General features: G+C 49.5%; 1 protein-coding gene across 26 annotated transcripts in view; it reads right to left on the bottom strand.

The window, feature by feature from the left end:
- Positions 1–7,500, bottom strand: part of Zasp52 (Z band alternatively spliced PDZ-motif protein 52) — a 244,275-nt gene that overhangs the window by 107,813 nt on the left and 128,962 nt on the right. The window lies entirely within an intron of this gene.

Genomic DNA, 7,500 nt, shown 5'->3' with positions numbered 1-7,500 from the left:
GAGGAGGAAGAGGAGGAGATGGAGGTGGTGGAAAGGGTGGAGAAGGAGGAAGAGGAGGAAGAGGTGAAGGGGAGGCGTATATTTCACGCAACATTGCCCTGCAGTCTAGGAGTCCCTTATGCAGAGCAATCGAGGAACAGAAACACAAATAAACCCTCTGAGTGCACCGCATAATCAGACCAGGAGGCGAGCGAGGGCCACGGCAGTGCCATGATACGGATATGATCCTTGGCACTTCAACCCGGTGGCACTCTGACGACACCCTCAGGGTATAATCTATTAACAGAGGGGATGGGGGGGATGAGGGGGGTCCTTCCGAAGTGCGGGCGTTGGAGCCAACTACTGCACATGTCGACTAAATACTACTTATAAACGACTCGTTCAGATCAACCTATGCTCTTCACAGTCGTCTCCCCTTCGGATATGTTCTTTGCTCAACCAGGGGATTCTGTTCATCAATTTGGACAACCCGACGAGTTAAGGTCACATTGGCACGCCGACGTTGACAGGAAGAAGGGAGGGAGAGAGAGGGAGGGAGGGAGGGAACCATGGGCAAAATTATTTCTACCCATGTGGAGAAGGGAGTCAGGGAGTTAGAAGGAGGAAGAGGAGGAGAACAGGAACAGGAAGAGGAGGAAGAGAAAGAGAAAGAGGGAGAAGTGAGGGATGATGAGGAAGAGGAGGAGGAGGAAGAGAAAAGGAGGGAGGAGGAAGAGGAGAAGGAGGATGAAGAGGAGAGGGAAGAGGAGGAAAAGAGGAGGAGGATGAAGAGGAGGAGGATGAAGAGGAGGAGGAAGAGGAGGAGGAGGAAGAGGAGGAGGAGGAGGAGGAAGAGAGAAGAGAAGGAAAAGTTGGACCTCCATCACCCGTCCATCTCCACATTGGACGCTGGTGTCTCTCGAGGGTCGACGTATGGGGGTCGAGGGACACCTCCCCTCCCCTCTCCCTCAAGTCGAGGAGCATCGCGAGCACAAGAAGAGGAAACTTGATGCCTGCCAGCCAGACCGCCCGCCCGCCCGCTCACGCCCGCCCTAATACCCAGCCGCGCCGCCACACAACAGCCCGGGCCGCCCGCGATGGCCCCACGCCGTCGTAATGACCTCCGCCAAGCGAGGCTATCTTTACTGGTGTGAAGCCCGAGAGACGGACCCAAGCGTTGTGCGGGTATGCGAGAGTGTATGTGCATGTATGTGCGTGTAAGTGCGTGTGTGCATGAATGCGCGTGTGCACGTGTGCGTGTGAGTGAATGTACAAGTGTGTGTATGTGGATGTGTGCGCGTATGTGTGCTCGTGTGCGCATGTATGCGTGTGTACAAGTATGCATGCATGCATGTGTAAGCATTATGTATAGGTAGGCAGGGAAAGGTGCGAGACTGGGGGGGGGCGATGAAGTGCAGGGGGGGAAGGGTGATAAGAAGAGTTGGAGAAACTCTTGAAGGAGGAAAGAGGGGGCGAGGGAGTACAAACGAGAATAAAGAAACAAGGAGGAGGGGAGGAAGAAAGAGAAAGGAATGAAGGGAGGAAGGAAGGAAGAGAGGGAAGAAGGGAGGGAGGAAAGAAGGAAAGAAAAGATGGACCAAGCAGGGTAGAAAGGGTCGAGCAGAAGACCGGGTGTGAAGGATATATATATAATGCAAGCCACTGCGCGACCACTTGTATACGCCTCGGTGCGATACACAAACAAATAAATCAGAGAGAGCGAGAGAGAGAGCGAGAGGAGAGAGAGGAGAGAGGAGAGAGAGGAGAGAGATGAGAGAGAGAAGAGAGGAGAAAACATTTTCATTCTAAGAGGGAACGAATGTCCTATAAATCAATTCCACGCGAGCCCTTTAACTGCAAAAAGTTAATGAACATTTTCAAAATTCACGATTCTATCGCCCCCATATTGGTATATACATCTAACCCCCCCATCCCCACCTCATGAAAGATACCAAGAAAATGGTAGACTAAAAAACTTAAGCTGATATTAAGGAAGAATTTAATATCCCGATTCTTCTGCAGGGGGCTCACGGCAAGCCCCCCTCCCTCCCCCACTCCCTGACCTCCCACTGTCCACTCCCTAACCTATTGATCCAAAGTTTACTCACTGAAGAAAAATCTACAGTACTCATATCAGTGTCTGCGTTGGGTAATGCAAGGTAATATGTTCTTTGTGCCTCTATTTCCAGGCCGATTCCATGTTGGGGCAACTTCAGTGCCGACTGGAGACCTGGGCGCGAGTTAAACATACGTCTTCTAAACTTAACAGAATTTCATTGACAGATGACAGGAGACGATCCTACCCGACGTCTTTCCACGGGGCCATTTCGTCCGGGTGCTGACCAGTGGGCCCATTACAGGAACATAAACACGTCTTCAAAAACTCCTAACATGTTCTCCTAAAAGGCAGACCCGAGTGAAGAAATCTTAAACCCAAGACTCTTAAAATATTTCGAGTTCCAGACATCTTCAGTTTATAACACGTACGAGAAGGCACAAGAAGCTGTACAAGGAACGCAGGAATGAAGTCCTGAAGAACATCAATGTTCTGAAATAATCCGAGTATCTCTAGTTGATTTAATTCTAATTGTCTATTCAATCTCTCTTCACCAGACCCGTAAGGCGTGAATATAATCAACTCATGGAGGAATGTGAGCATCAACAAGAGTGAAAGTATGGAGAAAGTTTATGAAAGTGAAAGTATACGAATAAAGAAAGTACGCAAGTGTGTGCGTGCATGGTGCATCTGCGATCGTTGTGTGCGCGTGTGTGCATGTGGGGTGCACATATATGTGCGTGTGTGCGTGCAAAACGGGCTGGGGGATCTGTCTGCGTGAGAGGCAGCCTATCCATATGACAACATGAGTGGATTTGAAGCAGGTTGGCGTTAACGTGTAATTGGATTGTGTGTGTGTGTGTATGTGTGTATGTGTGTGTGTCAAGTATGACCTTATTTGTGTAGAATGGTCTGCACACGCCAGCCAAGGTGCTCTACAGTACGCACTACAAGTTAGTTATGCTCTCCAGGGCTCTCAATCCTACTCCTACTCCTCCTCCTTTTAGGAGTCCATGCCTGAGGCTGGCTCACTGCTCCCTCCAACAAACACCCTTACGAGCATGCTCAGGAATGCTTGGGGATGGGGGGTAGGGAGAGAAGGTTGAAAGGAGGAAATGAAAATTAATGAGAATAACTTAAATTTCGGAGGAATGACGTCTAAAAGTTGTAGAATGGAGCGATTTTTTTTTCTTTTTTTACACAGGACCAGCAGCGTTGCAATTATTCATGAAATCTATGCACTTGTCATGACTGCATGACCATTCAACTCTTTAACAACTCGTAAGTCACCATAAACGTTTCATTCTTCTGTTCTTTACTGTTCCCTTGATCTGAACAAGATGACGAGAACAAAATATGCCAAGAGCGTCCCTCCAGCCAGAAGAGGCTGTTGCTCTTTGTTGACAAGTCAGGTTGCAGCCTGACTTGCATTAATGGAAAGTTCATTGAATACAATAGCAGAGTAAGCCAGACTTGAGGGGGGGATGGGATGTTCTGGTCCGAAAGCGTCTGGAAAGGAGGTGGGGGGGGGGGGGTTAAGGGGAAGGAGGATAAAGAGTCCCCAATTACAACAGCCCCAGAAGGGAAGGTTTCATTTTCCCACCAACAGTAGCCCACTTTTTTTTAGACAGAAGTTGCAGATATAAAAAGAGTTCTTATCTTGGGTGAGTCAAAGAGAGAGAGAGAGAGAGAGAGGAGAGAGAGAGAGGAGAGAGAGAGAGGAGAGAGAGAGAGGAGAGAGAGAGAGAGAGAGAGAGAGAGAGAGAGAGAGAGAGAGAGAGAGAGAGAGAGAGAGAGAGAGAGAGAGAGAGAGAGAGAGAGAGAGAGGAGAGAGAGAGGAGAGAGAGAGAGGAGAGAGAGAGGAGAGAGAGACTCCAAGTTCATAATTCCTCCAAGTGATGAACACTTGGCATGTTCTTCACAAGAAAATACTTGACAGGGTTTGTTCTGTGGCAAGAACAAATGAACGTCGTCAGTTCATCACAGTTTGTTCAAACTCGATTCGCACAGCCTGTCCTAGTTAACATTTTTATGTAACAACATGTGAAGAAAAAGAAAGTGAGGAATGTAGAAGCACGACCGGGTGGAGTGTTGAAAACGATCTCATCATCTTCGTCTTCCCTCCCCTTCCTCCTTCCTTCCCTCCCGGGGTCGGTCCTCTTCTTCGTCCTCGTTCTCCTGTTCTTTTTCTTCCTAAACCAACTCCGAGTTAGTCTGACCAGAGCGCCCACCCACCGCACCACCGTCCCTCGGATCTTGGTTCACCCATTTCCCAACAATGCAACCCTTTATAGACTTCCTTCAAGCTGACGCCACACTGTCTCAAATCAGCCGAAGGGTAGCTGGCCGCTTCCCCCCTCCCCCCTCCCCCGGGGACTGAAGGAGTCACCACGAGGGTGATTAAAACCTTCAAGCCCGGTGGCAGCTTATCCTACAAATAGTGTTCCCACCCCGACGAGCTTGATACAATAGTTTTTATTCAACTCAGGGGGCGGGCGACATCGGAGTAATGAGGTTAAGGTGCCGTGTTTGCGTGCGTGCTTGTGCATCATGGGTGCTTGCATACATGCAAGTGCCTTGTGTGTGTGTGTGTGTGTGTGTGTGTGTGTGTGTGTGTGTGTGTGTGTGTGTGTGTGTGTGTGTGTGTGTGTGTGTGTGTGTGTGTGTGCGCGTCAGGGGAAGGGGGCTTATGTGAGGATGTGGGGCTGTGATGGAACGTGGATTTTTACATGGAGAAGAGGCAGGCTGACACTACGCGGGATTGTGATTCAGTGTGATGATATTGTGATCGCAAGGGTGGCACTGACGTAGCCATAGGTTTGTGATGCCGAAAAGGGGAGGGGATATGGTGCCACCGTGACGTGGGCCTTATATATAAACACTGTGACGTCACGTGGTAGGACTGATTCCAAAGCGCGGGGCGGGGCATGACAAAGAACCGGGGCGGGGCTGACGATCATGACTTGGTCATGCACCCGACTGGCTGGTGCATGACACTGAAGAGGACCATGATCATGATTACGCCCATCTTTACAATCATCACCCACCCCCGTGGCTGCATCAACAAAGCGGGGAAGAATGTTTACTGTTTGCAGATTCAAGTCTCAACGCCATTACCTACCCCCGAATTGACCCCGCATGTGTGTGATTCACCATGGTCCTGGATCACGCGTTGGATTCGTGATCGAAAGCTATTACCCTCCCGGATGAGAGCTCTGAGCTGATATCTAGCCCGATCTACGAGTATTTTTTTTACCACACACACACACAACTCCTTGTCCACCAGAGGTGGAGTGTCAGCTCGCTGTGAAGCGATGTGTTTCCAAGAAGCCTTTCCTTATGATGTAGATCTTTTATTACAATAGTTGTGGTCTTGTCATTTTTACCCAGCTGATGGAAAGCCTATTTACTCAACCAACGTGGCCAAAGAGCTTGCACCAACGACAAAAAGGGCGGACACCAACACGCCACACGTACAAAAATAGCCATGACGCTTCAAAGTACAATGAAATAAAATGTTGTCGACCTCGCTACCGCCTGCACCCCACCCCATCATCATTAAGACCGTTAATGGCACTCCTTGCTTTCTCAAGGACAGTGCCTGTTCCACTAACAAGCATCGTCACCGTTCGAGCAAGTGCCACCAATTAACAACAGTGGCAAATCTAAAGCCTGTGTCATCAATAACAGAAGCAAATGCCAACCCTTCCGTCTTATATGACCCCTTCTGTCCGTAGCTAATTCCCAACATGTCATCCTTGACAACAGTGTCCAACGAGACTTAAGATGACAACACCCAGTCTTGCTTTTCCAACCAAGTCCCGTTCGCCAAGTGCAGCTTTTAAACAATTATCCAATCATTGTGGAGCGTGGTCTGAGCGTCTGGTGGAGAGATCACAGAGGTAGGTTCAAGTCCACTCGAGTCCATGCGTGACAACACAAGATACGGTCTTCAATCTACGACCTCCTACACAGGTTACCGACCGCATCCGCCTCGCAGTGAGAGTAACAACTGAAATATTAAAACGTAGGGAGAGTGAGTGAGAGTAAGAGTGAGAGTGTGTGTGTGTGTATACAGCCACTCTGTGAAGAGAGGGACATACTCCTAAGAACTACCCCACCATCACCCTACCCTGGATCTCCCCCCCCCCCACTGCCAATGTCAACCACCCCTGCCCACTCCCCCGATCAAAGTCTTCCCCACTTGCGAAGGAAGATCTCTTTATCTCTGGACAGAGACGAGAGATCCTACTCTACCAGTACCAGTACAGCCCTTATTCCGCCGCCCATGAGTTAGCCTCGTTTACTCAATACCAATCCCTCTTAGCTCTAACGTCACCAACCCTGATCACGCCTGCCCCGTCGACGCTATGTCAGCTCAATCTTGCCCTGTCAGCACCATGCCAGCCCTGACACGTTCTGTCGACAGTCATTATGTCACCATCTATCTAAACTCGCCAGCCCCTTGCCGTATAAGTCTACCAGACCTCCAACCTGACGAGCAATTCATTCATCCTTGTTTGTCTTATGGCTGAAGCCTTGAGGTACCAACGAAGGAAGTAATAAATAAATTAACTAATTAATAAATAAACATAAGGCGTCGGTTCATTCAAGCTGTCAGCCTTGCCCATCCATTCCTGCCCGATTGATGCTGTCCTGTTTAGTACTATCCAAACATAATCTGTCCGTATCAAGTCTTCCCCTGGCAACGGTGCTTTATTACCCATGAGGGGCGACAGTCGGCCAGCCCAGGTCCTTAAGCCAAGGCCTCAGCCCTTCCAGCCCAGGCTCCAGGCCTTCCAGCCCTTGAACCCCATGAACGACGTGACATTTCACTACTCTGGCCATGTGACCTTTTGCGGCGAAGGTCGAGGGGATGGCGGTTCGAATCCTGCCACCGGCGAAGCTGAACCAAGGGCATGGTTCATTAAATTCCACGCTACAAAGTCCTCTGTGAGGGACATCGTCCTAGCCTTCCGATAAGGGGGGGGGGAGAGTTTGTGACGTTAAACCATACCATCGTTCTTTGCTCCTTTTCCCCGCGACTTAATCTGTTCGGAAATAGTCCCATCTTTATATCCACTCAGGGTATCGCCAACTGATTTTCATCAACTCTCCCTAACCCGACACCTAAGGAGTTTCAACCAATACCATCGTTATGTGGACTTGTGTACTTATTCTGGCGACCGCCACACAATTTCTTTCAGCTGAAATAAATTTCCCCCTCCCCCTCCGGATGTGACTTCTAATACTTTGGGTTTTCAATTTGCACCATAGTGTCGGATGTGACACGACGTTGGGACAAGACCTTACACGTCGACTTGCACAAATGCCTTTCTCTTTTAGCGACCTCCTGCGACAAGAGTCCTAGACTTGCTCGCGAAGAAGGGCGTGTGCGTCATGCTGATAACTTTATGGTTGTCAACATGTCCCCCTCCCACTCTTTCTAGGAAAGGTTTCCTCAC

This window comes from Oratosquilla oratoria, chromosome 6 (assembly GCF_046742065.1).
Source record: "Oratosquilla oratoria isolate Oo_2021 chromosome 6, ASM4674206v1, whole genome shotgun sequence".
NCBI classification, from domain to species: Eukaryota; Metazoa; Arthropoda; class Malacostraca; order Stomatopoda; family Squillidae; genus Oratosquilla; species Oratosquilla oratoria.
This window is presented reverse-complemented; position numbering and strand designations above follow the sequence as displayed.